This window comes from Stegostoma tigrinum, unplaced genomic scaffold (assembly GCF_030684315.1).
Source record: "Stegostoma tigrinum isolate sSteTig4 unplaced genomic scaffold, sSteTig4.hap1 scaffold_82, whole genome shotgun sequence".
NCBI lineage: Eukaryota > Metazoa > Chordata > Chondrichthyes > Orectolobiformes > Stegostomatidae > Stegostoma > Stegostoma tigrinum.
In genome coordinates this window covers 646,275-664,975 of record NW_026728768.1, presented here as the reverse complement: position 1 = coordinate 664,975, position 18,701 = coordinate 646,275, and the positions used below count along the sequence as shown (strand labels likewise).

The 18,701-nt window shown below is 44.6% G+C and overlaps 1 long non-coding RNA gene across 2 annotated transcripts in view; it reads right to left on the bottom strand.

The window, feature by feature from the left end:
* LOC132209296 (uncharacterized) overlaps window positions 1-16,675 on the bottom strand; it is a 38,136-nt gene extending 21,461 nt beyond the window's left edge. For both annotated transcript variants that reach the window (XR_009445397.1, XR_009445396.1), the window contains exon 1: window positions 16,590-16,675. This is a non-coding gene — a long non-coding RNA (uncharacterized LOC132209296). The remainder of the gene's footprint in view (window positions 1-16,589) is intronic.
* Between the last annotated feature and the right edge of the window lie 2,026 nt (window positions 16,676-18,701).

Here is an 18,701-nt window from a genome sequence, read left to right as displayed (position 1 = left end):
TGCTGCTGCCCGAGCCAAGCTGTTCTAGTTTGTTTCAACACTGGTATCTACCCGACAATGTAGAAAATTGCCCAAGTATGTCCTGTACAGAAAAAGCAGGACAAAACCAGGCCAGCCAATTACTGCTCCATTAGTCGACTCTCAATCATCAGTAAAGTGATGGAAGGTGTCATCAACAGTGCTATCAGGCAGCACCTGCTCAGAAATAACCTCCTCAGTTACGCCCAGTTTGGGTTCTGCCGTGGCCACTCAGCTCCTGACCCCATCACAGCCTTGGTTCAAACGTGGACAAAAGAGCTGAATTCCAGAGCTGAAGTGAGAGCGACAACCCTTCACATCAAGGCTGCATCTGACCGAGTGTGGCATCAAGGTGCCCTAGCAAAATGGGAATCAATGGGTTTCACAGGCAAACTCACCGGTGGTTGGAGTTATACCTGACACATGGGAAGGTGGTTGTGGTTGCTGGCAGTCAATCATTTCAGCTCCAGAAGATCTCTGCAGGAGTTCCTCAGGGTAGTGTCCTCGGCCCAACCATCTTCGGCTACTTCATCAATGACCTTCCCGCCATCATAAGGTCAGAAGTGGGGATGTTCGCTGATGTTTGCACAATGTTCAGCACCATTTGACTTCTCAGACACTGAAGCAGTCCAAGTTCACGTGCAACAAGATCCGGACAATATCCAGGCTTGGGTTGACAAGTACCAAGTGACATTTGCGCCACACAAATGCCAGGCTCTGACCATCTCTTGACATTCAATAGTGTTACCATCAATGAATCCCTCACTCTCAGCTGGGCGTTACCATTGACCAGAAACTCAACTGGTCATCACATTAAGATAGTGGCCACATGAGGAGGCCAGATGCTGGGAATATCACATCAAATAACTCACCCCCTGACTCCTCAAAGCCTGTCCGCCATCTAAAAGGCACAAGTCAGGAGTGCGATGGAACACTCCCCCACTTGCCTGGATGAGTGCAGCTCCAACAACACTCAAGAAGCTTGACACCATCCAGGACAAAGCAGCCAGTACAACATCTACAAGTATCCACTCCCTCCATCTGCAATGCTCAGTAGCAGCGGTGGGTACTAACTACAAGATGCACTGCAGAAATTCACCAACGCTCCTCAGACAGCACCTTCTAAACCCAAGACCACTTCCATCCAGAAGGACAAGGGCAGCAGACAAGTCCCTCACCATCTTGACTTGGAAATACATTGCCATTCCTTCCCCTCAAAATCCCGGAATTCCCTCCCTAATAGCGCTGTGGGTCAACCCACAGCAGGAAGAATGCAGTGGTTCAAGAAGGCAGCTCACCATCACCTTCTCAAGAGGCAACTCAGGATGGGCAAGAAATACTGGCCAGGCAGTGACACACATGTCCCACAAATGAATACAGTCACAGTAAAAGACACTGACAGTGTTCCAAAATTCCTGCATAATCAAAGGGCAAATGATAGGACAGGATATAAAACAACAACTATCCCTAAAGAAAAGATATGAGGGAAACTAACTGGGTTAAAGACCATTAGGTCCCCTGGGCCCGAAGTGCTGCATCCTAGGATATTAAAAGTAATAGCTATAGTGATAGTTGATGCACTGATCACAATCTCTCCAGTATCCTTGGCTTTTCAAAAAGTCCCAGTGCCCCACAGGGCAGTATGGTGGCTCAGTGGGTAGCATGCTGTTTCACAGTGGCAGGGACCTGGATTCAATCCCATCCACAGGTGACTTTCTGTGAGGAATCTGCACCTTATCCCCGTGTCTGTGTGGGTTTCTTCCAGCTGCTCTGGTCTCTTCCCACAATCCAAACATGCACAGATTAGGTGGGTTAGCCATGGGAAATGCAAGGTTGCAGGGGCTGGGCAGCTGGTTGAATCTGGGTGCCATGCTCTTCCGAGAGTCAGTTTGGACACAATGGGCCAAGTGGCCTGCTCTCATGCTGCAGGGATTCTATGACTAGTACCTTTATTTTAGAAAGGAAAGGAGACAAAAAAGATAACTACTGGCCAGTTAGCTTAATGTCTGTTATTGGAAAATGCAACAGCCTATCAGAAAAGATGTAATTGCAGAGCACTTAAAATACATAATACAATCACAGTCACTACGGCTTGATAAACAGGAAATTGTGCATGACAGATTTATAAGAATTCCATGAGGAGATTACAAGTAGTACAAATAAAAGGGTGTAACATTCAAAAAGGTATTTGTAAAAATAATCACACTTCAAGCAGATAAGACTTTTAATAAGACCACATAGTTTTGGGGAAATATATTAGCATGGATAGGGGATTGACCAAATAATAGAGAACAGACATTTGGTACAGGGGGAGTCATTTCCAGGTCGGCAAGCTGTAAACAGTGAACTGCCATACGGATCAATGCCACGGCCATTCTTGTTGCGAATAAATATTAATGACATAGTGATGAAAGTGAATGTACTATTACCGAGCTTACAGAAAACACAAAAATAGGTATGGAAGACAAGTGATGAGACTGCCAGACTGCCTGCAGAGGGATGTACAAAAGTTAAGACGCTCAGACTGGAGTATTTTTAACAGTATGAGAATCAAACGCTATAGGGAAACGGCAGGAAAGTGGTATCGATGAATATCAGTATTTTATGATCTCATTGAGTGGCAGACTCAATGGACTGAATAGCCTTCTGCTCATTGATCATATTTCAAGAGTAAAACCTAGAGTCAATGAAATTCTAATTGAATTAAATATGGAAAATCAGCAAGGACATGTTACATTGCTTAACCCAAAGTCAAAGCACAAAAGCAGATTCCACAAAAGCACAGATAGCACATTCTTTGAGATGCCTCTTACTTCCAGACCAAAACATTGCAACAAAAACTCACTAATGTAGAACCAAGAATACAAATATTCATGCAGCTACTTTCATGATGTGAAATGTCAATGTGATCTGTCACCCGCCAGTGACACAATAAGCAATGCTGCAGTAAGGTCAAGACAGACAATTAGGATGATTATTATTGATCAGTTTGGGTATTCAGAGACAGTGAGGGGGTTCTCAGACAATGTTGAAGCTCAAAGCACTTACAATCTGGGATTATGGTTTCCCTCCAGCACTACATTCCAAAAGAAGAAGAAATGCTGAGAAATCAAAGGTTGAAAAACATGGCATACGTTTTAGCTAACACAGGATGAAACCAGAGTGTGTCCAAATTCTGTGACAGAATATAATTTTCATACAACGCTTTCCTTAACATTTGGAAATGAGAAAGTATCTTTCATCAATGTTGTGTATATGGCTGCATTATTTTCTCTCAAACTGTGTTCTGTCACTACTGTGAACAAAACAAAAACAGTGTTCTGGAGAGATAGCAGGAACTGCACATGCTGGAGAATCGGAGTTAACGAGGTGTACAACTGGATGAACACAGCAGGCCAAGCAGCATCAGAGGAGTAGGAAAGCTGACGTTTCGGGCCTAGACCCTTCTTCAGAAACATCAGCTTTCCTACTCCTCTGATGCTGCTTGTCCTGCTGTGTCCATCCAGCTCTCCACCTTGTTGTCTCAGAAACAGTGTTACAGTGATTAGTATGGGTCCTAGCTCTGACCAACTTTTTGTGCGAAAGGTTGAATATTCATCATTCTAGTTCTTGTACTCATTTTGCAGGACCTAAATGCCACAGCACAGTGGCTGAGTGGTTAGCACCACTGCCTTACAGTGACAGGGCCCCAGGATCGATTCCAGTTGTGGACAACTGTCTGTGTGGAGTTTGCACATTCTCCCCATGACTGTTTGAGTTTCCTCCAGTTACTCCCATTTCTTCCCACACTCTAAAAGATATTGCTGCTACGGGATTGTACGACATAATAAATGTGTTAGTGAGAATGGGGGGAAAAGAGTCCCTTAAGACACAAGGGTAGCCTTGGAGAAAGTCTCAAGGGCAACAAGGTGGTGCAGTGGTTGGCACTACTGCCTCACAGTACCAGGGACCTGGGCTCAATTCCACCCTTGGGTGACTCTTCGTTTACACATTCTCCCCATGTCTGTGAGGGTTTTCGCTCGGTGCTCCAGTTTCCTACCACAGTCCAAAGATGTGCAAATTAGGTGGATTGACCACACTAAATTGTCCATAGCTACCAGGTTTGTTAGCCTTGCAGGGGTAGGTGTGGACCTGTTGGGCTGAATGTTTCTACACTGTAGGGATTCAGTGAACCCTCTTTCTACCGATGTTGTTGGCAGCAATGTGCACAATGAGCTATGTAGGAATTCTGCTCATTGACTGCAGCTCCACCTTCAACACTATTATCCCCTCTAGACTGATCTCAAAACTCTATGACCGAGGTCTCTGCTCTGCCCTCTGCTACTGGATCCTCAACTTTCTGACCCAAAACCACAGTGAAGATAGGTAACTGCCCCTCCTCCACAATAACACTAGTGCCCTCGAAGAATGTTTTCTCAGCCCCCGACTGCACTCCTTGTGCACCCATGACTGTGTTGCCAAATTCCAAATTAACGCCACCTGCAAGTTAACTGACGACACCACTGCAGTGGGATGGATATCTAACAATGAATAAAATACAGAAGGGAGGCAAAGGGTTTGGTGACGTGGTGCAGAGAACAACCTCTCTCTCGATGTCGGCAAAACTAAAGAACTGATCACTGATTTCAAAAGACAGGAGGAGAACACGCCCTGATGTATATCAATGGAACTGAGGTTGAGAGGGTGGAGCGTGTCATTTTCCCCGGTATGACGATAATCAACAACGCGTCCTGGACTTTCCACGAAAATACGTTGGTCAAGGCGGCACAACAATGCCTCTCCTTCCTCAGGCGGCTCAGGAAATTTGGCCTGGCCAATTTCTACAGATGCACCATTAAAAGCACATTGTCCAAGTGTATAATGGCCTGGTATGGCAACTATTCTGCCCAGGACTGTTAGAAACTACAGAAGCGGGTGTGCACAGCCCAGATCATCACGGAAGCCAACCTCTCATCCAAGGACTCCATTTACATGGCTCACTGCTGCGGAAAGGTAGCCAGCATCACCAAAGACCCATCGCACCTACGTAATGATCTCCTACATCCTCTTCCATCAGGCACCAGGTACAGAAGCCTGAACACACACACACCAACAGTTTTAGGAACAGCTTCTTCCCAGTTGTTATCAGACTGATAAATAGACTCTCTAGCCTGAAATAACGCTGATCTTGCTAACATTGATCTCACTGAGCGCATGCTCTGTTCAATGTAACCTGCATGCCTCTGTCATTTTCATCTGCATATCCTTCGCTTACTATGATCTGCCTGTACCACTCATAAATAAAGATTTTCACTCTACTTTGGTACACGTGACAATAAATCAATCAATTAGTCAACAACCTTAATACAAGTTTGAGGAACAAGACTTCATCATCTGTCTTGTCACTTTCTAGCCTTCTGGTCCAATATTAAGTTCAACCAATTTAGATCAGAATCTACGCTTCGATCTTGCTCCTGTATCCCTTTTTGCATTCAGATGCCTATGTAGCTATTCACACCTCTTCTGGACACAACCTTTGATTTTTTTTAAAAAAATTACCATTGTGTTACCAAGCTTTTGCAGAAAATAATGTTTCATAACATAATTTCTTCTACCCTCCACCTCATCACAAGCATTCCCTTGAGAATTTTTGGGAGTTTTCCGACCTCCTGTCTACCAGCCGGAAATACCTTACATTTGTGTCTTTCATTTCAGAGAGACTTTTATTACCAAAGCATTTTTGTCTTACACCCAATGGAACAAACGCAAGAACATGATATTTCAAACAATTGGAATAATTTATACGAGAAGAAAAACATGTCGTGTGGTTGACAAGTCCACTCTGAATGGTCGAGCTGTCAATAGAATCCCTGACGGTGTGGAAACAGGCCATTTGGCCCAAGACGTCCACACCGACCCTCCAAAGAGCACGTCACCCAGACTCACCCCCTTGCTTTAGCCCTGTAACCCTACATTTCTCATGGCTAATCCACCGAATACACACATCTTTAGGCTGTGGGACGGAATCAGAGACCTGTTGTAAACTCACGCAGAACCTCGTGGAAACCCACACAGGCACAGAGAGAATGTGCAACCTCCAGACAGACAGTTCCCCGAGAATGGAATTGAACCTGGGTCCCTGACAGGCAGCAGTGCTAACCATTGAGCCTCTGTGCCAATAAGGAGAAAGGAACAGGGAATACAGGCTGTACAATCTTCTGGCTAATTCAAAGAAGGTGGAAGTTTTAAAACATTTCTGTTTACAGAGAACAGGTCATTGAGTGTCAATGTATGTCACTTCTAGCAGGTGCAAATGAGCCCCGTTAAAAGTTCAACTGTTTATCTTAAACTGGTCATGACTGAACAGCCCCTGCTAACAGCAGGTGTTTCACTTTGGACTTCTGCAAGTGAAGGCTTGTTTGTTTGTCAGGACAGATGTGATAGAGGCCAAGAATCAGGGAAGATGGAAGGGAGACCTTACAAGAAACAATATGTGTGGAAGTGTGGTTGAGGTAGCTTTGGGAATTTGGAGAATGTAGTGAATATTCATGAAATTGCATGAAATTCTTCAGGGGAAGGATGAACAGCCAAGGTCCAAGTGGGAGCAAAATAGAAAATGAAAACAGCAAGGAACAGGAACTCAGGTCATGCTTGTGGGCTGAATGAGGGTGTACCGCAGGATAATCACCTAATCAATGTATCATTTCCCCTTTGCAGAGAAAACACTGGAAAAATTGAATATACCTGTATGTTTGAACAGATGAAGTACGGGTAAATCGCTGTTTCACTTTACAAGTGTATTTGGGACCTTGCTTGGTGACTGAGGAGTGGACTACAGAGGGAATGGTCACTTTGGAATGCTGAAAGGGGATACTGGTGAAGATGCTGGAAGATAATCTGCTGAACGCAGAGGTTGATGGAGGGATAAGCTGAGAATAAGGAGAATTTATGATTCTGGGATAGGTGGAATGGATGAGGGCCGAATTTTGTGAAATGGATCAAAGTGAAAGTTCTGCGAACCATGTTGGGGTCCTTGGTTGTGGAAAAGAGAAAGTATCTCACACGTGCCGGTGCGGTGTGCTCTGCTCATTACAAACAAGCAGTTTTCAGTCGGCCAATCATGATCACATATGACCTATATGTCTGGCATAATACTGGCTGCAAATTTCATAGACAATGTTGGTCAATGCAATGAGAATTATTTTTGGACTGACAACAGCATCCTGCTAGGGGAAAATACCATTCACATAACCACTATACAGCAGGAGCATGAATTACTTGCTTAAGCTCAAACTTTTGAGAAGCTTTGGTTTTCCATGGCAATTTGAGGTAGACCAGGCACTTTTCAGTTCTAAAATTTGAACCATTTGACAATGCACACTATACACATCAGTCATCTACTTGTGATATCCATTATAGAACATAGAACATAGAACAATACAGCACAGAACAGGCCCTTCGGCCCTCGACGCTGCGCCGACCTGTGAACTAATCTAAGCCCCTCCCCTGACACGATCCCATCATTATCCATATGCTTATCCAAGGACTGTTGAAATGCCCCTAATGTGGCTGAGTTAACTACTTTGGCATGCGGGGCATTCCACGCCCATAGCACTCTCTGAGTAAAGAACCTGCCTCTGGCATCTGTCTTAAATCTATCACCCCTCAATTTGTAGCTATGCCCCCTTGTACAAGCTGAAATCATCATCCTCTGAAAAAGACTCTCACTGTCCACAATATCTAATTTTCTGATCATCTTATATGTCTCTATTAAATCCCCCCTTTTCTCTAATGAGAACAAACCCAAGTCTCTCAGCCTTTCTTCATAGGGCCTGTGCTCCAGACCAGGCGGCATCCTGGTAAATCTCCTCTGCACCTTTTCCAATGCTTCAACATCTTTCCTGTCATGGGGCGACCAGAACTGCACGCAATATTCCAAATGAGGCCGCACTAGCATTTTGTACAGTTGGAGCATGACATCATGGCTCCGGAAGTCAATCCCTATAAATCCCGTGACTGTACAAAACGCTAGTCGAGTAGCCTGTATCTCAGTATTCTCCTCGACAACATTGTCGTTTTCCAGAGTGAATACTGTCAAAAAATATTCAATTAGTGCTTCCCCTATCTCCTCTGACTCCACACACAACTTCCCACTACTGTCCTTGATTGGCCCTCATCTTACTCTCGTCATTCTTTTATCTTTTATCTTATTTATCTTCATGATGTACTTTATGAACAATACCACACATCCCCACATCACTTTAAACCTTTGGAACCTTAACAAGTTGTAGATATCTCCAATTAGCTCACTTCTTCGCTTGAAGCAGAGCAAGGACTAAGTCCTACACGGTGAAAATGTTAGAAACAACAATGAGCACTGTCCTGCTGAGCCTTACCTAACTTCGTTACTGACCAAACTACCAGCACCCAGTTCAAAGTTGCACAATTGCTCAAGATTTGCATTTCAGAGAGTGACTATTGTAAACATGGAAGCTAGGAGCAGGGAGGAGGCCAAATGGCTCTTTCAGCCTGCTCCACCATTCTTCATGATCATGACTGATCATCCAACTCAACAGCCTAATCCTGCTTTCTCTCCATAACTCTTGATCCCATTCACCCCAAGTGTTATATCTAGCCATATCTTGAATACGTTCAATGTTTTGACATGAACTGCTTGCTTTGGTAATGATTTCCACGGACTCACCATTCTTTGGGTGAAGAAATACCTCCGAAATCGTCTATCCTGAATCCTCATACTGTGACCCCTGGTTCTGGACACACCCACCACTGGATTAAAGGGATGACAGTGGATAGGCAATGGCAAACATTTAAGGAGCACGTGGGCAGACTGCAACAACTGTTTATTCCTGTCTGGCATGAAAGCAAAATGGGTAAGAGGACCAATCCATGACTTAACAAAGGCCTGTCATGGGGCGACCAGAACTGCACGCAGGATAGATGCACCTATCCTGTCCAGTCCTGTTCGAATTTTATAAGTCACCTCATTCATTTGAATTCCAGCGAAAACAATCTTAACCGAGTCAATCTCTGATCATACATCAGACCTGCCATTCCCGGAAACAGGCTGATAAACATGCGCTGCACTGATAAACTATGACAGCAACAGCATCCTTCCGCAGAAAAGAAGCACAAAACTGCACACACTATTTTAGGTGCGGCTTCACCAAGGTGCTGCGTAACTGCAACACCACATTCCGGCTTCTGTACTCGAAACCTCTCGGAACGAAGGCCAACAGACCATTTCAGAGATGGGAGGAACTGCCAATGCTCGAGAATCTGAGATAACAAGGTGTGAAGCCAGATGAACACAGCTGGCCGAGCGGTATCAGAGGAGCAGGAAAGATGACGTTTCGGGTTTGGGCCCTTTTTCAGAAATGGGGGAGGGGAAGGGGATTCTGAAATAAATAAAGAGAGAAGGGGAGGTGGATAGAAGATGGATAGAGGAGAAGATAGGTGGAGACAGATCAAAGAGGCAGCGCTGGAGCCAGTAAAGGTGAGTGTTGTTGGGGAGTTATGATGGAGGTTCGTCAGTCAAGGGAAGACAGACAGGTCAAGGAGGAGGGGATGATGCTGGTAGGTAGGAGGTGGGGTGGAGATTAGGGTGAGAGTTCGGGTTAGGGTTACACCCTAACCCCACCCCACCTCCTACCTACCAGCGTCAGCCCTGCCTCCTTGACCTGTCTGTCTTCCCTTGACTGGTCAACCCCCTTCCTAACATTTGTCTTTACCAGTCTCTTTCTCTTCACGTATCTATAGAAACGCTGTGTCAGTCTTTATGTTCCCTGTATGCTTACTTTACTGCATTTATCCCTTCTTAATCAATCCCTTGGTCCTTCTTTGCTAAATTCTACTATGCTGCCAATCCTCAAATGTTGTTTCCATGGATCAGATACTATCGCTAATTGCCTTTGTTAAGTCATGGATTGGTCCTCTTACCCATTTTGCTTTCATGCCAGACAGGAATAAACAGTTGTTGCAGTCTGCCCACGTGCTCCTTAAATGTTTGCCATTGCCTATCCACTGTCATCCCTTTAAGCAACTCTTTGTGATCTATCAAGGCTAATTTCATGCCTCATATCTTCAGCTTTCATTATTAAGATGCAGCACCCTGGTCTCCAAATCAACTCTCACACTCTCCATCTTGATTGAAAAAATTCTATCATGTTGCGGCCACTCATCTCGAAGAAATCTTGCACAGCTAGATTGGCAATGATTCCCTTCTCATTACACAGCACCCAGTCTTAGATGCACTGCTTTCCAGTTGGTTCCTCAACATATTGCTCAAGAAAACCATCCCGTATCCATTCCAGGTCTGTTCTAGTTCTGTCATAAACTAGTAGAGCTCTCAACAATAAATTAGAAGGCTATGGCTTCAAGCTGTAATTTATATTTAAGCATAATTTTTAGGGTAATACTTCAATGAAGTACTGAGGAATTTGGATTGTCGGAGATGCCAGCATTCAGAAGAGGCATTAACTAGAGGCTCCATCTGCTGATAAGAGCTCAGATCAACTGAAGTCGTGACACACTTTGCCTGGGTCATAAATTCTAGTGACAAACCAGTCCATATCAATAGTGCAAGATAACAAAGTGTGGAGCTGGATGAACACAGCAGGCCAAGCAGCATCTCAGGAGCACAAAAGCTGACATTTCGGGCCTAGACCCTTCATCAGAGAGGGGCATGGGGAGAGGGAACTGGAATAAATAAGGAGAGAGGGGGAGGCGGACCGAAGATGGATAAAAAAGAAGATAGGTAGACAGGAGTGTACAGGTGGGGAGGTAGGGAGGGGATAGGTCAGTCCAGGGAAGACAGACTGGTCAAGGAGGTGGGATGAGGTTAGTAGGTAGGAAAAGGAGGTGCAGCTTGAGATGGGAGGACGGGAAGGGTGGGAGGAAGAACAAGTTAGGGAAGCAGAAACAGGCTGGGCTGGTTTTGAGATGCAGTTGGGGGAGGGGAAGAACTGGGCTGGTTTTGGGATGCAGTGGGGGAAGGGGAGATTTTGAAGCTTGTGAAGTCCACATTGATACCATTGGGCTGCAGGGTTTCCAAGCGGAATATGAGTTGCTGTTCCAGCAACCTTCGGGTGGCATCATTGTGGCACTGCAGGAGGCCCATGATGGACATGTCGTCTGAGGAATGAGAGGGGGAGTTGAAATGGTTCGCGACTGGGAGGTGCAGTTGTTTGTTGCGAACCAAGCGGAGGTGTTCTGCAAAGTGGTTCCCAAGCCTCTGCTTGGTTTCCCCAATGTAGCGGAGGCCACACCGGGTGCAATGGATACGATATACCACACTGGCAGATGTGCAGGTGAACAAAACGAAAATGAGCTCAAAATTCATACTGGCAAGTAGACCCGCTTGACATTATGAATTGGTGCAGAGCACACTTAGATGTTGGAAGCAACTGCGGACACTTGGTTCAATGGTGCTGCCTCCAAATGAAGCTACCTCACCCAGCTGCCGAGGGATCTGGACTGCATCGTGAAGCAAAAGGCTCAGGCTTCGTTGGTCACATAAATCTGTGGGTTCAGCTACTTGTTTGAAGATATCTGCAAAAGTTATCCAGAAGAAAAATACTGACATTCCCAAACTTAAGGGAGGTAGTTGAGAGTTCAATACATCCAATACATCTTCCTCAATTGCCTTGCTTTGTAAATTATCTTAAAACATTATTTTATGATCTTGATTGGCTATTTGCAAACAACTGTGGAAACAAAAACTTCTGTTTGTTTACAACAATGGACAATGGATGTTGTATGATTCTCCAAGGAGGTCATTTTGTCAATTTCTTTCTTGATTGTAAATCTCAAACCTCTCTAATATCTCCTCGTTCATTTCACAGAGGTAATCTTTGTGTGGACCTGGAAAACATCGGCACCGTCCTCAATGAATATTTTGTGTCAATCTTTACAATGGAAAAGGACACTGCAAGTAAGATATCAGGGCAAAGGACCTCGGAGCATCAGAGGTTAAGAGACAGGGAGATGCAGCTGGTTGAGCAACTTTAAAAGTGGATACATCTACAGGGCGAACTGAAATGTATACCAGCTAGCGGGGGAAGTGAGGGAGGAGATATCTGGGCCCCTGGCAGCAATTTTCAAAGCCTTGTCAATCACACGTGAAGTAATGAAACACTATTAACATTGTCCCACTATTAACAAACGGAGAGAGGAACAGACCAGGAAATTAAAGGCCAGTCAGAATAATCTCAGCACTGGTGAAGCTATAAAGAGGCATTCTTAGGGGTAGAATGTACTTGCAAGAAATAATCAGGGATAAACACTATGGATTTGTTAAGATGAGGTCACATTATGCATTTGATGTGGGCTTAGTAAAGTCCCCCTTGGCAGATTGAGCAAGAAAACAACAGCCATGGGATCAAAGGCAAAGAGGCACACTGGAGCCAAAACTGGCTGAGGCAGAGAGCACAGGGTGATTGATGGTAGAGGGATATCTATTTGGCAGGATGTTTGCTTTGAGTCGGGTTGTGCAGGGCTTTCCACAAGGACCCTTGAAATTTGTCAAGTTAATTCATCATTTGGGCTTAAACACAGGATGTATGACTGTATCGCTAGCGAATGGCTAATTTAGTGAGGAGGATATCGATGGAATGGCCATGTAAATAACAGCCATGGGATCAAAGGCAAAGTGGCACACTGAATCCAAAATTGGTTGACAGACAGGAAGAATAAACTTCAGGAGGAGATCAACAGACTGGTCAGCTGAGCACAGCAATTGAACTCAACCAGGAAAAGTGTGAGCTAATGAACTTGGGAGGGCGAACAACGCAAGGGATCACACTACGAAGGGTGTAATCCTGGAGATGACTGAAAAAAACAGCTGCCTGGGCTGGGGGTTGTCATGGAATCATATCGTACAGAAGAGCTCCTATGGCCCACTAAGGCTGTACCTCTAAAAATACACTGCAACATATACTAGTCCCATTTTTACACACTAGACCATTCTCTTAAATATTACGACATGTCAACTGCTCATCCAAGTACTTTTCAAAGGTTGTGAGGTTTCCTGTTTCAACTTCCCGCCCAGGCAATGCGCTCCAGACCTTCACCACACTCTGGATGAAAACGATTTTCCTCAAACCTCTAAAATATTCCCGTCTTTCTCTTGAAAATTATGCCCTATTGTTATTGATGCTTTAACTAAGGGGAACAATGCTTTCTATTCAACCCATCTTTACCTCTCATAATCTTATATGCCTCTGTCAGGACCTCCATTCACCCACCAAACCTTCTCTGCTTCACAGAAAATAATGTGATTTTTTCCAGTCTTTCTTCACAGCTAAAATGCTCCAACACATGCAACATCCTTTTCATTCCCTCCAGTGCAATTACATCCTTCCTAATGGGTGGTGACCAAAATGCCACACACGACTCCAGCTGTGGCCTAACCAAACTTTTAAACAACTCCAAAGTGACCTTCCCACTCTTACAATTTATGCCACAACTGATAAAGGGAGGTGTCCCATATGTCTTTGTAACAACCCTTACTAGCCTGACCTGACCCCTTCAGGAATTCATGAACAAGCACTCCAGGATCCCTTTTCTCCTCTAAGCTTCCCAGTGTCCTGCTATGCATTAGATTGAGATTTTATTATCACATGCATTCAATACAGGGTACAAGAGTACAAAGAAAAGAGTACAAAGTTGCCTTAGACGGTGCCATCTCAGGTACAAAGTACTTTGGTACGCAATTTTAGTTGCAGAAGTACAAAATTTATCCATCCTTCTTTACTCAGAGTCGTAGGGGAGTGGAATGCAATGCCGGAGAGGGTAGTGGAGTCAGCCTCAATAGGGGCATTTCATCGGCTATTAGACAAGCACATGGATGATAGTATAAGGTAGGGGCGGAGGTTAGATTGACCACAGGATTAGGGTAAAAGTTCGGCACAACATCGTGGGCTGAAGGGCCTGTACTGTGCTGTACCGTTCCATGCTCCATGTGATAAAAATAAATGAATAAGTTAAAATGTTCAGCACTACAGTCTTCTTAGTATAACAGTAGAAGAATAAAAACAAAAATTTAAAAAGTCAAACATTACTCTCCACTGGAGTCGTACCTGAGGACTGGAGAGAGGCAAATGTAATTCCTCTCTTCAAGAAAGGAAATAGGGAAATCCCCGGCAATTACAGACCAGTAAGTCTCACGTCTGTCGTCTGCAAGGTGTTAGAAAGGATTCTGAAGGATAGGATTTAAGACCATCTGGAAGAGCATGGCTTGATCAAATACAGTCAACACGGCTTTGTGAGGGGTAGGTCATGCCTCACAAACCTTATCAAGTTTTTTGAGGATGTGACTAGAAAAGTTGATGAGGGTCGAGCTGTCGATGTGATGTGTATGGACTTCAGCAAGGCATTTGATAAGGTTCCCCATGGTAGGCTCATTCAGAAGGTCAGGAGGAATGGGATACAGGGGAACTTAGCTGCTTGGATACAGAATTGGCTGGCCAACAGAAGACAGCGAGTGGTAGTAGAAGGAAAATATTCTGCCTGGAAGTCAGTGGTGAGTGGGGTTCCACAGGGCTCTGTCCTTGGGCCTCTACTGTTTGTAATTTTTATTAATGACTTGGATGAGGGGATTGAAGGATGGGTCAGCAAGTTTGCAGACGACACAAAGGTCGGAGGTGTCGTTGACAGTGTAGAGGGCTGTTGTAGGCTGCAGCGGGACATTGACAGGATGCAGAGATGGGCTGAGAGGTGGCAGATGGAGTTCAACCTGGATAAATGCGAGGTGATGCATTTTGGAAGATCGAATTTGAAAGATGAGTAGAGGATTAAGGATAGGATTCTTGGCAGTGTGGAGGAACAGAGGGATCTTGATGTGCAGATACAGAGATCCCTGAAAATGGCCACCCAAGTGGACAGGGTTGTTAAGAAAGCATATGGTGTTTTGGCTTTCATTAACAGGGGGATTGAGTTTAAGAGTCATGAGATCTTGTTGCAGCTCTATAAAACTTTGGTTAGACCGCACTTGGAATACTGCGTCCAGTTATGGTCACCCTATTATAGGAAAGATGTGGATGCTTTGGAGAGGGTTCAGAAGAGATTTACCAGGATGCTGCCTGGACTGGAGGGCTTATCTTATGAAGAGAGGTTGACTGAGCTCGGTCTCTTTTCATTGGAGAAAAGGAGGAGGAGAGGGGACCTAATTGAGGTATACAAGATAATGAGAGGCATAGATAGAGTTGATAGCCAGAGACTATTTCCCAGGGCAGAAATGGCTAGCATGAGGGGTCAGAGTTTTAAGCTGGTTGGTGGAAAGTATAGAGGGGATGTCAGAGGCGGGTTCTTTACACAGAGAGTTGTGAGAGCATGGAATGCGTTGCCAGCAGCAGTTGTGGAAGCAAGGTCATTGGGGTCATTTAAGAGACTGCTGGACATGCATATGGTCACAGAAATTTGAGGGTGCATACATGAGGATCAATGGTCGGCACAACATTGTGGGCTGAAGGGCCTGTTCTGTGCTGTACTGTTCTGTTCTATGTTCTATTACAGTCCTTTCCTAAGCCACGAGTTTGCAGACACTCTGAACGAGGCTTCCCCCGTGATGGTTTGTATTCCCTGCGCAGGGCTAAAACCCGCCCATCCTTGCCAGTGGACTTCACTGCTGACTGCCGTTGCTGACCTCCATCGGGCACGACAGGCTTTGCCACATTAAGTACTCTCTTATCTTATTCCTTCTTCAGGCTATATCAATCTGCCACTGACCTGCCCATCTGACCGATGACAAGATTGGAGCAGACAAGGGGACCTGGTAAAAGGTGTTTAAGATTTTGAAGGGCACAGAAAGGATAACTGGAAGCTGCTTTTTCCATTAGTTGACATGAACTCACTGACGGAAAGTGTGGCTGATTCAGAAAGTGTCCGAATATTTAAGCAGTATTTAGATATTCACTTCTGTTGCCGTAGGCTCCAGGGCTATGGGTCAAACAATCAAAAAGGAAATCAATGTACTGTGAGTTCAACGTAGACAGATCTTTGTTGAGTAGTGCAGTAACGACAGACCACACGGCCTCCTCCTGTGCAACAAACATCCATGACTCAATAATTACACAGCTTTTCTTTGAGGCATTTCTCCACTTGACTGATTCTTTGTGCAGATTCTGCAAAGACCACGCTATAACTTAACATTAATAGTGGCAGTGACTAAATAGAGAAATATACTAAGACAGCAAACCTTTTGTTAAACAGTACCCGTGGTACCAGGAATGGGCTGAATAATCAAAAATTCCAGTTGATCAATATTTCCACACACACAAAAAACACACACTCAATAACAGGAACATAATGCATGGGATATACGCATCACTGTTCTCCTTCATTTACAGCATAAATAACTTCAGTAATGATGCAACTTCGCCTTAACTCAAACTTATTGGCAGGGAGCCTTCTCACTTGCACCCTCACCAGACATCACAGAGATGATGAGAATACAGTAAACATCTGGTGTGTAATTTTTGTCAGTTTATTGAGTGGGCTAGTTTGTTAAACAAAGTTTACGTACAGTTAAATCTACAGTTTACATGTGTATCAGCAATGATAGATTTAGTACTTACACTTGTATTTTTTCCTCCAGATGACCCTTGGACAGACACATCAAGCCAATTTTCAAAGAAACACTCTGATTCTTCCACTCCTACCCCTGGAAAAGGAAGTTACAGAATGTCACTGACTGACTTTACTTATTTGAATACAGCATAAGATACATAGAACATCGAACAGTACAGGCCCTTCAGCCCATGATGTTGTGCTGAACTTTTACCCTAAACCTCAGGTCTATCTAACCTCCACCCCTATCTTGTATTAACACCCATATGCCTGTCAAATAGTCACTTAAATGCCCCTAATGAGGTCGACTCCACAACCCACTCCAGCTGAAACAAAGATCTCTTTGAATTGTCATTTGTCAGACATGTATTGAATCAAAAAACAAATTTCTCACTTCCACAGATTTCTACAGCATGTTAATATGATTTGTGAAAGTTAATACTTCACCCTTTTATTTTACAAATACAACTTTAAACAAAATGCTACTGCATAGAACTTCTATGCTGGCATTTGTGCATATGCCATTTCAGTTTTGTGATCTGTTTCTATGCAACGAGTGATAAATACTTTGATTAAAACGGTTGAGAGCAGTATATGTGAGATTTAATACCATGCTTTATCTGCAGATAGTCCATCTGCAGGTAGTTATTCATGAGACTCAACTAACATCATGTCTCAGAGGAGCTTGTGTCCTCTGGGTTAGGTACTGTTTGACCGTTGCCTACTGGTCACTAGTTGAGACGAAAGAGAACTACTGGCTGCTATCCATTTTCAACAAGTGATCACCATAATCTACCTGCATTTCAACGTCCCATCAACATTCAAGAATAATAAAATGTGAGGCTGGATGAACACAGCAGGCCCAGCAGCATCTCAGGAGCACAAAAGCTGACGTTTCGGGCCTCGACCCTTCATCAGAGAGGGGGATGGGGTGAGGGTTCTGGAATAAATAGGGAGGGGGGGGAGGCGGACCGAAGATGGAGAGTAAAGAAGATAGTTTGTGGAGAGGAGAGTATAGGTGGGGAGGTAGGGAGGGGATAGGTCAGTCTAGGGAAGACGGACAGGTCAAGGAGGTGGCATGAGGTTAGTAGGTAGGAGATGGAGGTGCGGCTTGGGGTGGGAGGAAGTGATGGGTGAGAGGAAGAACAGGTTAGGGAGGCAGAGACAGGCTGGACTAGTTTTGGGATGCAGTGGGTGGAGGGGGAGATCTGGGCTGGTTGTGTGGTGCAGTGGGGGGAGGGGACGAACTGGGCTGGTTTTAGGATGCGGTGGGGGAAGGGGAGATTTTGAAGCTGGTGAAGTCCACATTGATACCATTGGGCTGCAGGGTTCCCAAGCTGAATATGAGTTGCTGTTCCTGCAACCTTCGGGTGGCATCATTGTGGCATTCAAGAATTGTTGCTCGAAGAGGCTTCTGTGTAACAAGTAGGAGTAGAATCAAGATCAACCATGTTGTTTTCCCAATGTGAACCAGCTGCCAACACCATATATGGGACCATCTTAATCATTCTTCTACAATTAACTTTTACAACAGACAACAGGTGCAGGAGTAGGCCATTCGGCCCTTCAAGCCAGCACCACCATTCATTATAATCATGACTGATCATCCACAATCCGTATCCTGTCCCTGCCTTATCCCCATAACCCTTGATTCCACTATCTTGAAGAGATCGATCCATCTCTTTCTCGAAACTATCCAGGGACTTGGCCTCCACAGCCTTCTGGGGCAGAGCATTCCATATATCCACCACTCTCTGAGTGAAGAAGGTTTTCCTCAACTCTGTTCTAAATGGCCTACCCCTTATTTTTGAACAGAACCTCTGGTTCTGGACTCACCCATCAGCAGAAACATGCTTCCTGCCTCCAGAGTGTCCAATCCTTTAATAATCTTCTGCATCTCAATAAGACCCCCTCTCATCCTTCTAAGCTAGGTCCCTGTACAGCTGCAGAAGGACGTCTTTGCTCCTATACTCAATTCCTCTTGTTATGAAGGCCAGCATGCCAATGGCTTTCTTCACTGTCTGCTGTACCTGCATGCTTGCTTTCATTGACAAATGTACAAGAACACCAAGATCACATTGTACTTCCCCTTTACCAACTTGACTCCATTGAGATCGTAA